The sequence below is a fragment of the Elephas maximus genome, chromosome 15 (genome assembly GCF_024166365.1).
Source record: "Elephas maximus indicus isolate mEleMax1 chromosome 15, mEleMax1 primary haplotype, whole genome shotgun sequence".
Classification (NCBI taxonomy): Eukaryota; Metazoa; Chordata; class Mammalia; order Proboscidea; family Elephantidae; genus Elephas; species Elephas maximus.
Genome location: NC_064833.1, coordinates 7,870,395 through 7,887,946, shown reverse-complemented (window position 1 = coordinate 7,887,946; position 17,552 = coordinate 7,870,395). Strand labels below are relative to the sequence as shown.

General features: G+C 41.7%; 1 long non-coding RNA gene across 1 annotated transcript in view; it reads left to right on the top strand.

Annotated features, from left to right (window-relative positions):
* The window catches only part of LOC126058526 (uncharacterized), a 217,474-nt gene extending 200,658 nt beyond the window's left edge, over positions 1-16,816 (top strand). The window contains exon 4 of the long non-coding RNA XR_007513237.1: positions 16,689-16,816. This is a non-coding gene — a long non-coding RNA (uncharacterized LOC126058526). The remainder of the gene's footprint in view (positions 1-16,688) is intronic.
* Positions 16,817-17,552: the final 736 nt, after the last annotated feature.

The window sequence follows — 17,552 nt, the reverse complement described above, 5'->3', positions numbered from 1 at the left end:
CCACTGTGTCAATCCATCTCCTTGAGGGCCTTCCTCTTTTTCATTGACCCTCTACTCTCCCAAGCATGTTGTCCTTCTCCAGGGACTGGTACTTCCTGATAACATGTCCAAAATATGTGAGACATAGTCTTGCCATCCTTGCTTCTAATGAGCATTCTAGTTGTACTTCTTCCAAGGCAAATTTGGTCATTCTTCATGTATAATTATCTCCATTTTAGTTAAGGAATTATATAGTATTTCCATTTTACAGTAGGTCTCAGAGAAGCTAGGTACCATGCAAATTAATGCAGCTAGTAAGCTGTGAAGGCAGAATAGGAACCCACATCTATTCTGGTCTCAAAGCGTGATATTTTTTTTTCTGTATGCCATCATGCTTGATTGCTCACCAAAAGGTTGGCAGTACAAACCCACCCAGTGGCTTTGCAGGAGAAAAGACATGGCGATCTGCTTCATTGAAGATTATAGCCAAGAAAACCTTATGGGGAAGTTTGACTCTATCATGTGGGGTCACGATGAGTTGAAATCGACTTGACAGCATCCAGCAACAACAAAAATCTCTCTCTACTTTCCTATTTCTTACTAATCTTTCAAAACTCAGTATAGACATCACCTGCTACTAAAAGCCTTCCTGAAATCCACTCAAACCCTTGGTTTTGTTAGATGCCATCTATGCCTGACCTCAGGCTGTCAAAACAAATACCGCATCCTAATGTATTATCAGCTTACTCATCTGCCTCACCTATTGACTGTGAGTTCCTTCTGGGCAGTGCTGCTGCTTTAATATCTATACCCAAAACCCTAAATTTTTGTGCTTGCTCAATTAATTTTTGGAGCAAACATAAAAATTCTCTAGAAATTGGAGTGCTAAAGGAGGTCAGGGCCACAAGGCATGTGAAGAAATGATTCACCTGTGACTTTATCACTCTATTAGCTCTCTTCTGCTACAAAAAAAAAAAAAACCAAAACCTCTCTTCTGCTACCATAGTAAAAAAACCCATTGCTTTTGAGTCAATTCTGACTCAGAATGACCCTATAGGACTGAGTAAAATTGCCCTGCAGGGTTTCCACGAGTGGCTGGTAGCTTTGAGCTGCCGATGTTTTGGTTTGCAGGCAAGCTCTTAACCACTGTGCCACCAGGGGTCTACCATTATCATCGTGCTGCATGACAAATAATCTCTAGCAACAATTAGTTATTCTTACTCAGAAATCTAAGAGTTGGCTAAGTGTTGGTTGATCTAGGCTTGGCTTGGCTTTAAGCTGTAGGTTGGTTTCAAGTCTGTTCCATGAGTCTCTATGCTTTTAAAACCACTGACAACCAGGCCATGCCCTCCTTACTCCTCAAGGTCCCTGGTAATAGAACAAGTTCAAGAGGGCAAGCATATTTTAAATATTCTATCACATTGCTCCTGATATCATCCCATTGGCCATAGCAAGTCGCATGGCCAAATCCAACATCAGTGTAGGCAGGAAAGTATACTGTGCCAACCTACAATGGAAGGGGGAAAGGAGAAAATATTTGTCTTAACATATTCCGAATAACAAACTAAAAGAAAAAAAAAATTAGGGATGAATTGATTTACAATTTCTTAAGAGTAGGATCTAGAATAAAACAATTGAGACTTCAGTGATGTAGACTGCTCTCTGGTGTGTTGGGAATAGACTTACCCCTGGAATGTAGTAGTAGGTGGTGAAAAGTAACTTATAACACACTTTTATTGGACACCTACTAGGTTGCAGGTCCTGGGTGGTACAAACAGTTAAATGCATTCAGCTGTCAACAAAAGGTTGGAGATTTGAGTCTACCCAGAGGTGCCTTGGAAGAAAGTTCTGGAAATCTACCTTTGAAAAATCAGTCATCGAAAACCCTATGGAGCACAGTTCTATTCTGACAGACATATGGGCACCGTGAGTCAAAGTCAACTCAACAAAGACTGGCATTGGCACTATATTGCAGAACTTGTTTAGTTATTGCAAATATAAAGAAATCTAGGGTATGGGCTCTGTTCTCAAGGTCTCCAAGTCTGGAAAGGAAGATAGATAGGTAAATCAACCATTTCCATGCTATGTAATGACTTATGCTTAGAAAATGCTCTGGATCCCGAGGAACAGAGAAAGGAGCAACATTTCAGACTATGCATTAGGGCAGACTCCTTGAACAAGGCAAAGGTGAAAGGGAATAAGTCTAACTTCTCTTTTACCTTTCATTTCTAAAAATAACTTTCAAGATTATTTATTTTCCCTCGTTCTTATCCCACTACTTGGCACAGAATATATGTTCAGTACATGGTTATTCTACGACTGGGCTTGGGAGGATGGTGATGAAATACTTTCAGATTAACTGTGAACCATCCTCTCATTCTTCCTTTTCTTACAAATGAGGAAACTAAAACCCAGGTGGCAGATGTAACTTTGTAAAGATCACACAAATATTTAATGATGAAGCTGTAAGCAGAACCTAGAGCTTGTGGCTCCCAGTCCATTGATTTTGTGCTAAAAATTGCATGAAAATTCCCCGACTCTAGTTTTCAATGGAATAAAAAATAAATTATACAGCTGGGGTATGTCTAACACAGTGACTGCAGCCCAGTATAAACTCTGTAAATGTTCGTTGAATTGAGTTAGAAATCAGAGGAAAGAATGAAGATTTTCTTCTAACCCCTCACCTTGCTTTGATAGGGAAAGTGAGTGTGGAAGGGAAGTGACTACAAAGGTCACAGAGCTCACCAGCCACAGTGCCATGGAGACAGCTCTGCGGCCCTTGCCTCTCAGTCCAACACTCCCTCCCTTCTGTTGCAGGTTGGGTGTGGATCAGATCCTGTAAGTGGCCTTTCTGGGTAAAGAGGCATGACATTGTTTAAAGTCATTTCATTGTAAGCTCTGTCGCAAGCAACTGAGTAGGAAAAGACAATAATGCAAGTTGTCAGGGCCCTTAGAAACCTGCTCTAGGGTGTTGTATTGGTAATGGAAAGAATTGTAATTCTTGAATGTGGTTATTCTTGGGCCCATTCAGAAACCAAGAGTGTATATTCTCAGCAGGCTTAATGCAGCCAAATATAGTTAAACACAGCCTTCAGATAAGGTAGATTTCCAGGACCTGGTAAACAGTTTCATGTTCACAGTAAGTCTCCTCATGCTGGGTGCTCCGTATTAAAGCAGAGGGCAGGCAAAGCAACTGCATCTCTGCTTAGTTCCCATCTCCAGAAAGTCCCTGTCTTCTCCTCTCACTTGTAACTTCAGATGACTCCTAAAACACTAATCAACTGCTCTAAAATTGGAGAGCTACTCACTGCATGTTTCCTTGCTCCAAAAACTTATTTTAGTCCCAAATGACCTTCCAAGGGAAGGATAGTTAATCCATAGAAGGACCTGATGGCCTCATTTGCCTTTGCAGCTATATGGGAGGAACGAACATGAATCAGAAACAGGAAGAAGCTGTACCTTCCCTCCCTCTTCACACAGGGAGCTGTATGTAGTGTGCCCTCTTTGGCATCTTTGAATCCACCTTGATACCTATGAGCACTCTTCCTTTCTAGAGAGAGGAGAGAAGAAAGTACTCTCCCAACATTGAATTCATGCCTCCTTTTTAACAGAGTAAAAACCTAAAAACTTTATAAATTAGCCCAATCTTTTCTCTTTCAGATGGGAATACCAAGTCCTAGAAACGATAAATTGCTTGGCCAAATTTGTCCTATAAGCACAGGGCAGAACTGTACTAGGTCTCAGGTTTTTGTATCCTATCACAGAGCTCTTTTTCCCAAACTTAGCTGATGTGTAATTGCCCCAGGTTATTCCAGTGACATTAGTCAGATTGTGGTTATCCATGGAGACCCTGTGCGAGAAAGCTAAGAGCCCAAGGATGCAGGTTTACATGTTGCTCTGATGACTGCTCCTGGAGTGTTTTCAAGCCCCTAGAACTTACAGTACCACTTCAATAACTAATAAACATATTTTGAGCTAATTTCTTTCACCTTTTCCTGAAAAATTATTTTTCAAGATATTCTTGTGGTTGGCTACTTCTTACCATTCTCTGAGCTCCTTGGATTAAATTTGCACCTCACTTGGATTAGACTTCCTTTACTGTCTCATCTAAAGAAACTCTCCCTGAAACTTATTTACATCGTGTAACACCACCTTCCCCCTTTTTGCTTTTGGTTTTTATGACACACGTTTCTATCCTATTTCTTCTTTTATCATCTGCCTCTCTCTACTACTATACCCTGAGTACCTAAAACAGTACGTGGTACATCAAGTTGTTGTTATTGTTAGGTGCCATTGAGTCAGTTCCAAATTGAAATTGTTCAATAATGTCCACATTCAGCTGGATCACCTTTCTTGGGAATAGGCATAAATATGGATCTCTTCCAGTTGGCCAGGTAGCTGTCTTCCAAATTTCTTGGCATAGGTGAGTGAGCACTTCCAGCACTGCATGCTTTTGTTGAACATCTCAATTGATATTCCATCAATTCCTTGAGCCTTGTTTTTTGCCAATGCCTCAATGAAGCTTGGACTTCTTCCTTCAGTACCATCGGTTCCTGATCATATGCTACCTCTTGAGATTGTTGAACACTGACTAATTCTTCTTGGTATAATGACTCCGTGTATTCCTTCCATCTTCTTTTGATGCTTCCTGCACCGTTTAATATTTTCCCCATAGAATCTCTCACTGTTGCAACTTGAGGCTTGAATTTTTTCCTCAGTTCTTTTAGCTTGAGAAACACCAAGTGTGTTTTTCCCTTTTGGTTTTCTATCTCCAGCTCTTTGCACATGTCATTATAATACAATACTTTGTCTTCTCAAGCTACTCTTTGAAATCTTCTGTTCAGCTCTTTTACTTCTTTTCTTCCTTTTGCTTTAGCTGCTCGACATTCAAGAACAAGTTTCAGAGTCTCCTCTGACATCCATCTTGATCTTTCTTTCCTGTTTTTCAGTGACCTCTTGCTTTCTTCATGGATGATATCCTTGATGTCATTCCACAACTCACCTAGTCTTAGGCTAGTAGTATTCAACGGGGCAAATCTATTCTTGAGATGGTCTCTAAATCCAGGTGGGATATACTCAAGGTCATATTTGGCTCTCATGGACTTGCTCTGATTTTCTTCAGTTTCAACTTGAACTTGCATATGAGCAATTGATGGTCTGTTCCACATTCGGCCCCTGGTCTTGTTCTGATGGATGATATTGAGTTTTTCTGCCATCTGTTTTCACAGATGTAGTCGATTTGATTCCTATGTATTCCACCTGGCGAGAGCCATGTGTATAGTCACCATTTATGTTGGTGAGAAAAGGTATTTGCAATGAAGAAGTCATTGGTCTTGCAAAACTCTATCATTCGATCCCTGGCGTTGTTTCTATCATCAAGGCCATATTTTCCAGCTACCAATATTCATCTTTGTTTCCAACTGGTACATTCCAATCACCAGTAATTACCAATGCATCCTAATTGCATGTTCGATCAATTTCAGACTGCAGAAGCTGATAAAAATCTTCAGTTTCTTCATCTTTGGCTTTAGTGGTTGGTGCACAAATTTGAATAATAGTATTAACTCGTCTTCCTTGTAGGCGTATGAATATTATCCTATCACTGACAGTGTTGTACTTCTGAATAGATCTTGAATGTTCTTTTTGATGATAAATGCAACACCATTCCTCTTTAAGTTGTCATTCCTGGCGTAGTAGATATATGATTGTCCAACTAAAAATGGCCAATACCAGTCTATTTCAGCTCACTAATGCCTAAGATATTGATGTTTATGGCTACCGTTTCATTTCTGATGATTTCCAATTTTCCTACATTCATATTTCTTACATTCCATTTGTGCTACTCAGGAACTCCAATGCTTAAGGAGAGGCTAGATATGCTTTTTTAAGATTCATGGATGAATATATCAGACATGTGGTAATACTTTCTGATTTCTGGAAACTATGGTTCTAAGAGGGTAGTTTGTGTATACAATATCCTTAATTGGACAAAGACAAGGAAGTAAACAGACTTGTTATAATTTGTCATTTTCTCTTAAAGTCAAGCAAATAATTTCATTCTAGGAATTGCATATGATCTTGTCTGCAAAAGCCTCATGCTAAAAGATAAAGTTTTAATGACATATCAGATTCAATGCATATTAAATATGCAATTAGCCCCAATTAATCAAGGAAGAATGATAACAGCTTCAAGTCACCAAAAACTTGACTAAAAATAGCTTAAACAAAATTTCTGTGTAAAAATAAGGGTGGGGATAGTCGGTTTCTATCATTGATTTAGTAACGGTGTCACTTGACTTCAAATTTTCATTTCTGTCCATTCCACTATTTTATGGGTTGATATTCCAGCTCTCCCCCACGTGTCTGTCAGTTTGTCCTACTGTGGGGGCCTACATGTTGCTGTGATGCTGGAAGCTATGCCACCGGTATTCAGATACCAGCAGGGTCACCCATGGAGAACAGGTTTCAGCTGAGCTTCCAGACTAAGACAGACTAGGAAGGAGGACTCGGCAGTCTACTTCTGAAAAGTATTAGCCAGTGAAAACCTTATGAATAGCAGTGGAACACTGTCTGATATAGTGCTGGAAGATGAGACCCTCAGGTTGGAAGGCACTCAAAAGATGACTGGGGGAGAGCTGCCTCCTCAAAGTAGAGTTGACCTTAATGACATGGATGGAGTAAAGCTTTAGGGACTTTCATTTGCTGATGTGGCATGACTCAAAATGAGAAGAAATAGCTGCAAACATCCATTAATAAATGGAACCTAGAATGTACGAAGTATGAATCTAGGAAAATTGGAAATCATCAAAAATGAAATGGAACACATAAACATCCATATCCTAGGCATTAGTGAGCTGAAATGGACTGGTATTGGCCATTTTGAATCAGACAATCATATAGTCTACTATCCTGGGAATGACAACTCGAAGAAGAATGGTGTTGCATTCATTGTCAAAAAGAACGTTTCAAAATGTATCCTGAAGTACGAATGCTGTCAGTGATACGATAATACCCATAGGCCTACAAGGAAGACCAGTTAATACGACTATTATTCAAATTTACTTACCAACCACTAGGGCCAAAGATGAAGAAATAGAAGATTTTTATCAGCTGCTACAGTCTGAAATTGATCGAACATGCAATCAAGGTGCATTGATAATTATTGGCGATTGGAATGCGAAAGTAGGAAAAAAGAAGAAGGATCAGTAGTTGGAAAATATGGCCTTGTGATAGAAACAATGCCGGAGATCAAATGACAGAATTTTGCAAGACCAACGACTTCTTCACTGAAAATACCTTCCTTCACCAATGTAAACGGTGACTATAAACATGGGCCTCACCACATGGAACACACAGAAATCAAATTGACTACATCTGTGGAAAGAGACAATGGAAAAATTCAGTATCAGTCAGAACAAGGTCAGGGGCCCAGTGTGGAACAGACCATCAACTGCTCATATGCAAATTCAAGCTGAAACTGAAGGAAATCAGAGCAAGTCCACGAGAGCCAAAATATGACCTTGAGCATATCCCACCTGAATTTAGAGACCATTTCAAGAATAGATTTGAAGCATCGAACACTAGTGACTGAAGACCAGACGAGTTGTGGAATGACATCAAGGACATCATCCATGAAGAAAGCAAGAGGTCATTGAAAAACAGGAAAGAAAGATCAAGATGGATGTCAGAGGAGACTCTGAAACTTGTTCTCGAACATCGAGCAGCTAAAGCAAAAGGAAGAATTGATGAAGTAAAAGAACTGAACAGAAGATTTCAAAGGGTGGCTCGAGAAGACAAAGTATTATAACGATGTGTGCAAAGAGCTGGAGATAGAAAACCAAAAGGGAAGAACACGCTTGGTGTTTCTCAAGCTGAAAGAACTGAAGAAAAAATTCAAGCCTCGAGTTGCAATAGTGAAGGATTCCATGGGGAAAATATTAAACGACACAGGAAGCATCAAAAGATGGAAGGAATACATAGAGTCATTATACCAAAAAGAAATAGTCGATGTTCAATCATTTCAAGAGATGGCATATGATTAGGAACCGATGGTACTGAAGGAAGAAGTCCAAGCTGCTCTGAAGACATTGGCGAAAAACAAGGCTCCAGGAAATTGATGGAGTATCAATTGAGATGTTTCCACAAACAGACGCAGCACTGAAGGTACTCACTCATCTATGCCAAGGAATATGGAAGACAGGTTCCTGACCAACTGACTGGAAGAGATCCATATTTATGCCTATTCCCAAGAAAGGTGATCCAACCAAATATGGAAATTGTGGAACACTATCATTAGCGTCACACGCAAGCAAAATTTTGATGAAGATCATTCAAAAACGGCTGGAGCAGCATATCAACAGGGAAGTGCCAGAAATTCAGGCTGGTTTCAGAAGAGGACGTGGAACCAGAGTTATCATTGCTGATGTCAGATGGATCCTGGCTGAAAGCAGAGAATACCAGAAGGATGTTTACCTGTGTTTTATTGAGTGTGCAAAGGCATGCGACCTTGTGGATCATAACAAACTATGGATAACATTGTGAAGAATGGGAATTCCAGAACACTTAATTGTGTTCATGAGGAGCCTTTACATAGATCAAGAGGTGGTTGTTCAGACAGAACAAGGGGATAATGATTCGTTTAAAGTCAGGAAAGGTGTGCGCCAGGGTCATATTCTTTCACCATACCTATCCAATCTGTATGCTGAGCAAATAATCCGAGAAGCTGGACTATATGAAGAAGAACAGGCATCAGGATTGGAGGAAGATTCATTAACAACCTGCATTATGCAGATGACACAACCTTGCTTGCTGAAAGTGAAGAGGACTTGAAGCACTTACAAATGAAGATCAAAGACCACAGCCTTCAGTATGGATTGCACCTCAACATAAAGAAAACAAAAATCCTCACAACTGGGCCAATGAGCAACATCATGATAAACGGTGAAAAGATTGAAGTTGTCAAGGATTTCATTTTACTTGGATCCACAATCAACAGCCACAGAAGCAGCAGTCAACAAATCAAAAGACACATTGCATTGGGTAAATCTGCTGCAAAGGACCTCTTTAAAGTGTTGAAGAGCAAAGATGTCACACTGAAGACTAAGGTGTGCCTGACCCAAGCCATGATATTTTCAATTGCATCATATGCATGTGAAAGCTGGACAATGAATAAGGAAGACCGAAGAAGAATTGACGTCTTTGAATTGTGGTGTTGGTGAAGAATATTGAATATACCATGGACTGCCAAAAGAACGAACAAATCTGTCTTGGAAGAAGTGCAGCCAGAATGCTCCTTAAAGGCAAGGATGGCGAGACTGCGTCTTACATACTTTGGACATGTTGTCAGGAGGGATCAGTCCCTGGAGAAGAACATCATGCTTGGCAGAGTACAGGGTCAGCAGAAAAGAGGAAGACCCTCAAAGAGGTGGATTGACACAGTGGCTGCAATAATGAGCTCAAGCATAGTAACGACTGCAAGGATGGCTCAGAACTAGGCAGTGTTTCGTTCTGTTGTGCATAGGGTCGCTATGAGTCAGAGCTGGCTCGACGGCACCTAACAACAACAACAACATCCCAGCTCTGAAGCCCTGGTGGCGTAGGGGTTAAGAGCTCAGCTGCTAACTAAAACGTTGGCAGTTCAAATCCACCAGCTGCTCCTTGGAAACCCTACGGGGCAGTTCTACTCTGTCCAGTAGGGTTAAAAAAAAAAAAAAAAAAAAGTCAAAACTGACTGGATAGCACCTAAGAACGATAATTCCAGCTCTGCCTCTCAGGTAGTTTCACAAAGAATAAGCTGCTTACTCTTTCTGAGCTTCAGAGTCTTATATGTAGAATATTGAAAACTGTGGTGCCTCTTTTGTTGCATTGTTATTAGAAAAAAAAAGATAACATATGCCAAGTACTTGGTACTGATCTTGGCCCATGCTAAGGGCTATGCCATTTTACCCACTTTCGTTATTTTCACTCTACTCTTCTTCCATTTGAGTCCTCTGAAAGACTCCTATTTCACCTTCTGTTTACATGTCTTCTTCTCCTTACTGTGTGGGTCAAGATGTGCACTTGGAGTTTTCTCTGACAAACCCACACTATTCATTTTTCCATGGTCTTCCCCTCCATCCTCAATATGTCCAAGTTTTCTTCAAATCCTCCCAAATATTCTCAGCCTTGGGAATGACTACTTATTTAAAACATCCAGCTTCAATGTCACTTCAGTGAAAGTTAGTAAATGTGTATAGAATAACCACTACGTGTCAGGCACAGGGGAGCTTCTGGGAAGCTGTCTTTCAAATCTGTGAATAAAGTTACTAAATCAGACATATGAGTTCTCAGCAAAGGTTACAGGTTGGGTTCTCCTGAAGCAGAGGTAAGGAAAGAAGTTGGGCTGAGGGAGGTTAGATGTTAATTAGGGGTCAATACCTAGAAATGAGGGGAGAAACCTGGATTGAGCAGTAGAAGAAATCAGACTGTGATGAAGGCTGGAAAGTCTCAGCTAGCCCGGAATAAGTATTGCTTCTCAGAGTCATCCCATGTTGATCATGCATACCTTTATATGCAGCCACCAAAAACTAGAAGACAGACTTGGAATAGCTCCTTTTTCAAAGACTCCAAAAGGAATAGGAATGGCTGAGATCCTGATTTGGATTTACAGTCTCCAGAACTGTGAGAAAATTCATGTCTGTCCTTGAAAGCCACCCACTTTGTGTATTTTGTTATGGCCACCCTAGGAAACCAAGACAACTGCCCCCCAGCCTTGCTTTCTTTTCCCTCCTTCAACACGAGATGAAAGTTTCTTTGAATGCAACCAAAGAAGTTCTCTGAATTTCGTACTTGGTGCTCAATTGTTTCATACTCAATTGTTTGTTTACCACCTTTCTGCAGAACAACAATGGCAGCAGCATACCCATCCAATACTGTTATTCTTATAGGCATTATTTCCTCTGCATGTCTGCCTCAAATGCCTAATACATTACACCCGTTATCATCCCTGTTATACAAACTCGCAATTCGCCAGTGTAATTTTTAACAGTTGGACTGTCATTTTATGACAGGGACTTTCTGCACTTCACATTCTACTAATGTTGTGACTTCATTTCCAGAAAGATGGTGAACGATCCTGCTTGAAAACTTTATCCTTCTTGTGTTACTCCTGGTACCAGAAGTCATGGGTTGAGGTCACTGGAAGCAGATGCTGAGATGGAGATTGGACTGTGAGATGCTGATTATTATTACTAAATATTATTTATTAGCAGACACTGGAAGATTTTTGGGATGTGATCTTAAGTAAACAGAAGAAGTGGGAAAGTGATATTGGGGATGGAGAAGAGACAAGGCACACTCTTGAGTTGGTGTCTACTGTGGACCACAGGGACTCAGGGCTACCATGGCCTGCAAAGAATAGTTAAATTGTTTAAGAGCAGGCCAGAGTAGTTGGAGTCTTGGCTGCTGGCCCCCATCCCCTGTTGGCTGAGGGTTACCTGGTAGGATGTTACACCCTCACATTCCTGGGCTTTGTGACTACATGTGGTAAAGCACACGCCTGCTCACATGGGACTGGAAAAAGTCCTTAGGCAGAGGACAGACAGGAAAGATCCAGATGCTTGAGACAGGAAGCCGTCAGCCTGCCAGGGACCTGAGCTCCAGGTAGACTCAGGTAGGCTGAGGGATCTGGGGCAATGTCCCAATGGCATCTGCTACACTGGCTAGTAAAAGGTGTAGCGCTGGTTACTGTAGCTATTGCTGCTATTGTTATTATTATTACTATTGTTATTGGTACTATCAATCTTGTTCTTTTACTTTCTTAAAAAGGAGTAGATTAGTAAAAAAAAAAAAATTGTCATAGAGTTGATTCTGACTCATAGCAACTCTACGGGATTGAGTAGAACTGTCAGGATAGGGTTTCCAAGGAGCTCCTGGTGGATTCAAACTGCTGATCTTTAGGTTAATAGCTGAATGTTTAACCAAGGCATCAGTAGGTTAGTAGGTGGCTGAAAAAATGATCAGTACCTGCAGATAACAAAGAATATGTCTTTTCTCTAGCTTTATGGAAATCAAGTGATGCCAATAATGGAGGTTCACTTCAAACGAAATTTGATAATTTTCGGCATGCATTTTCTAAAGGTATCTAGAAGGTGGGCCCCAGGACCAGGGCTTCGAACCAGTTCATGCAGTTCGACCCCCTGCTGGGAATTTCTGTTTCCACCCAGATCTACTGAATCAGAATCTACAGGTTACATATACATAAGAATCACCTGGAGATCTTGTTAAAATGTAGATTCTGATTCAGTAGATCTGGAGTGGAAATGCAACTTCTCAGTAGAGGGTTGACTGAGCTGGAATGAACCGGTTCAAAGCCCTGCCCAGGACGGACAGACAGAGCTTGGGGTTAATTACTGTGGTTCCCCTGTTATTTCACCCATTTTTTGCAATTTCGTATCTTTGATGTTTTTCTCCCTCCAGTTCTGTTTGCCGGAAGCCTGTGGTCTGGGCACTGTGCCCAGTTTGATTTAATTTTGGTTTCCTACTTATGCAGCATCCTAGCTGTGGTTGGAGATGACATTTTACAAATTGTGTTTAGGCATTTTTGTTTATTTATGGTGGAACAAGCACAGAAGACTTGTGCCCAGCCTGTTTGGATAATAATGTTTAAAATAGGAGAAATAAAACTAATAGCAAATGATAATACATACAAATGTGTGATTATACAGAACACTAGTGGGTGTTTACATGCCTTCAAATGGAGCTTGGGAATAACAACAGGACAATGCTGTCATATTTCTATTCTTTTTAAAATCTCCAGCAATAATTGGAAAAATAGCAGGGTGGAACATAAGCATGTGGCTGTGGCCTACCCTTTGAAAGGATCAGTTGAGCCCGCACTGGGGCTAACACTGAGCAGGAACTTGGTAAAAAACAGTTGCGATTGAGTCAACCCTGACTCGTGGTGACCCCATGTGTGTCAGAGTAGAACTGCGCTCCATAGGTCTTTCAACGGCTAACTTTTCAAAAAGGGGCAGCCAGGTCTTCCTTCCAAGGTGCTTTTGGGTGGGCTCAAACTCCCAACCTTTTGGTTAGCAGTCAAGTATGTTAATCATTTGCACCACCCAGGGGAATTGGTAGAGGTCTTTAAACACCTAGAGACAGGAATTGAGCTGGGTTCCAACCAAATTCTCAAGTGGCCAAAGGGCGAGGAATTCAATTTGCCAGGAGCAAGCTGACCAACTTTATTCTCCCTCAACATTGCTTCTTTAAACAAGTTCTGCTGAAGTTTTTTCAGCTGTTGGGTGGAATGTGGGCTAGCTTTTCTGGCCATGTTCAGATATTAAAATGCCCAGTTCGGCAGGTGCAATCTCTCACCCAATTTAAGCTCTTCTGCCTTAGACTAGAAACCTGCAGTAGAGGAGAGGAAGTGATGGGTGTCTTCATGTTCCTTCAGTTGCTTGATTAATCCTCCTCACTCTTACACGTGCTGCCTCTGCTCCTTCAGCGGTAGAGCCAGCTGAGAATAGAGGAGGGGTCATGATGGAGATGTGGACACTGCCTCATGACCACTAGGGCTGTGTTTCATGGATGTTCACACGCTGGGCCAGCCCCTTTTGGAGTGTCTGTGAGGGTTCTTTGGAGCCTTCCAAGGTAGAAACCTCTCCAAGTGGGAAGGAACCTCTGGTTCACTTCCCTGGCATGGTAGTCACCCCCTCTGGATTTTCTTAGTGCTTCTTTTCAGGCAGCTATTCTCATCACTCCAGCAGCCACCATTTGCTGTCAGACTTCTGCAGGCTGGAATCAGGTACCAAACGTTAAATGCTTATGGTTTGGGTAAACACACACACACACAGCAATAGAAGTAAAACTACTCCTGGACAGTTGATGATTCATTTCAGCCAATGAATTCGGTAACTATTTATGAGCTCCCTCTTTTTGCCAAAACACTGCTCAATGCTGGAATTTTAAGGAGTGGGCTATGGATGGAGAAGATAACTGAGTCAAGGCTCATGCTGAAGTAGGGGAAACAGACACACAGACATAACTATCATGACTGTCTCTTGATATATTTTAGGTCCAGGGCAACTCATGTTTAAAAAAAACACTTTCCATTGAGTTGATTCTGACTCACAGTGGCTCTGCAGGACAGAATATAGTTGTCTCATAGAGTTTCCAAGGTTGCCATCTTTATGAAGCAAGCCAGCACGTCTTTGTCCCTCGAAGCAGCTGGTGGGTTTGAACTGCCAACTTTTCCATTAGCAGCCAAGTGCTTAACCACTGTACCACCAGGACGCCTTAGCTCAGGATTAAATAGTACAAATACAACCAGAATGAGATGGCAGTTTTTACCACTCGGGTTGACAGAAATGTTAAATGTTGGTGAGAGTGTGGGGAAGATAGTTATTCCCCATCTGTTGTTAATAAAAGTGTAAATCGGTTACCTTTTGTGGAAGGAGCTTGGGCAATAGCTATGAAAATGAAGATACATGTATCCCCTGATCCAGCTAGCTTGCCATAGGCATACGTGATACATAGGGACTCTGATTTCAGCCTTGTTTGTAACAGGGGAAAGAAAAAACCTGGAAACAAAATGTCCTTCGAGATGGGCTGGCTATATAAATTACTGTAATGCAAATAATGGGATACTATGTGACATTTAAAAGGATGGAAGTAAACACATTTCTGCTGATATGGAAAGATAACCATGGTACACCACTTAATGAAAGCAAAGTGCAGCCCCTAACACTACGTGTAAGTTCTGGCATTTGGAAACAAAGTACAGAAACATACACACAGATACAGAGGAGTGTAAGTGCTGAAATATTTCTAGGAGGTATTACAGGAAATTACTAACGAGGATTATTTTTGAGGAGGTACCTGAAGGATGGGGCATGTTTCCTTTTTATTTTATATAATTGAAGGCGGTTGTAATTACTCACCTGCACACGCATGCTTTTAGTTTGTAACTGTCTTCAGGGTTTCCTTGCGTGCTGAGATTATAGAGTTTTTGTGTATGTCTAACATTTTAAAGTATTTAATTTTTTTCTGTATACCATGCATACACACACACACAATTATTATTATTCTAAAATCCAGTTCCCTTTGAAAGGGTTGAGTGAGTCACAGTGGGGCTAGCACTGAGTGGGAACTTGGTAAAAAAAAAAAAAAAAAACAGTTGCCGTTGGAGTCAACCCTGACTTGTGGTGACCCCGTGTGTGTCAGAGTAGAACTGTGCTCCACAGCTGGACTGGGACGACTGGCCCAGTGGACTTTGGCTTCCGGTCCATGCACAGTCACCCTGCTTGTGCTCACTCAACCAGCTTCTCTCTGACTTACCTTGGCTGATGATGAACCTTTTCCCTTTTTTTTATCTTTTAGTGGCTTTTTTATTGTTGCGAAAACATGGGTAAGACATTTGCCAATGCAACATTTTTCATGTGTCCAATTCAGTGGCACCAACTACACCAATCATGTTGTGTAACCATCAGCAGTGTCCTAGGCCAAATTTTCCATCACCACAAACAGAAACTCAGTGCTTCCTTAACACCAATGCCTCGTTTTTACCAGTGACTGGTTTTGGAATTTTCTTCTCTCACTCTGCCTTGTCCCTAACACACTGTTTTCAATTTGGCTGGGTGTTAGCTTCACCTGAGGAACTTTAAGGACAGTAGAAAGGCCAAGGCCTCGTTCTGCATCACTAAGCAGACTCCAGGTGAGTGGGGGCCAACTTCTGCAAAGTCTGTGGTGAAGCTCCCCTGAAGATGGTGACGTGTCAGTGTGGTCGAGAAGCACCGAGCCCTCATATGTGTTCATGACTCTTACCTTTCACAGAATGGCCACCACCTTCAGGCTGTGTCCTCCACATTGTCAGTGTCTCACAGTTCCTGTGACAATGGAATCCGGTACCTGTTGCCCTTGGGTTGATTCTGACCCACAGCAAACCTAGAGGACAGAGTAGAACTGTCTCATAGGGTTTTCAAGGAGCGGCTGGTAGATTTGAACTGCCGACCTTTTGGTTAGCAGCCAAATTACTTACCCACTGCTCCATCAGAGCTCCATGACAAGGGCATCGGGCTACCCTAACCTGGAGTTCAAGATCTTTACTCCTGCGCCAGGCACCCCTCCCCACCGCTCACTCCTGCTCTGAGTTCTGAGCCTTCCTCCTGCCCCAGAGCCATCTCTGGTCCAGGAATTTGTTTTTGACTTCTCCTCTTGCCTCTGATGCATTCCAGCTACTTTTTTTCTAAGTTTTCTCAGTCTTTTGATCTCTCTGGTTAGGGTTACAGTCCTTCTGAGTGACTGGACCCTAAAGAGCAGTCCTAGACAGCACACCCTCCTATTACAGGATTCCATTTACTGGCTCTGCTGGGGAAAATTACCTGTCAGTTACCTGTCAGTGAGTTTTCTCTGTAACTGCTTTTCCCCGTCGTTGGTGGATTCTATTTTTGTTCTGTAGTGTTGGTGATGAGTTATGCTGTCCTTCCAGCGTCTGGCTTACCTGGGCCTGACCCATTAAAATGGTATTTCTCAGAATTTAATGTACATGTGAATTGCCAGGGGATCTTGTTAAAATGCAGATTTGGATTCAATTGGTTTTGGGCGGAGCCCAAGATTCTTGCTTCTTAACAAGCTCCCAGGTGTTGCTGATGCTGCTGTCCCATGGTCCACAGGTAGAACAGCAAAGCACTAATATTCCAGCTAATAGTCTCTACTCTATCTGCCTTTTTCAGGCTCACCCACCTCTCTGACCAGAGCTGGCCTGTGGATCATGGCAGTTGTAGCTGACAGAATCAAGATTTAACCCTCTGGGGCCTAGACTCCAGTATGGACAGTAAGTAGGAATATTTTTCTCAGGTATTGGGTCACACTTACAAGCACGTAGGCACTGCCAAGCACTGGGGAAAGTGCTTTGCATTTCTTATTTTTTTTTACCATAAAGTCTTAGAACAATCCTAAGGCATAGGTAGTATGGTTATTCCCGTTTTACAGATGAGATTTCTGAGGTTAACCACCTTGCATGAGGTTTCACACTAAGTGTTGGAGTTGAAATTCAAACTCAGGAGGTATAAGAGAGGTGAAATTCACTATTACTTTTGTGGCTGTTTTCATAATACCTTGTGGAAAGTGAGGACATGACCAGGATTTAAACAAGGTTATGTGACTCAGTAGAAACCCTGGTTGTGCAGTAGTTAAGTGCTCGGCTGCTAATTGAAGGGTTCATGGTTCAAACCCATCAGCCACTCCACGGGAGAATGAAGTGGCGGTCTGCTTCCGTAAAGATTACAGCTCTGGAAACCCTGTGGGGCAGTCCTTCCTACTCTGTCTAGTGCTATGAGTCAGAATCGACTTCACAGTAAAGGGTTTGGTTTTGGGTATGTGACTCGGGACTGTAAATCTTTAGCTTTGCTCCATCCATACTCTGTCTGAGCAGATATACAAACAGGCAGATTCTAAACTGAGCTTTTTAAGAAAAATTGCAGCACAAATGACCATTCCTCAGTTTACATTTCTTATTTACTTTGTTTTAATTTCAAGAGGTCTGATTTCTGGTCTACAATCAGCCTCTTAGTGCCCTGGGCTTCTGCATCCTGTTG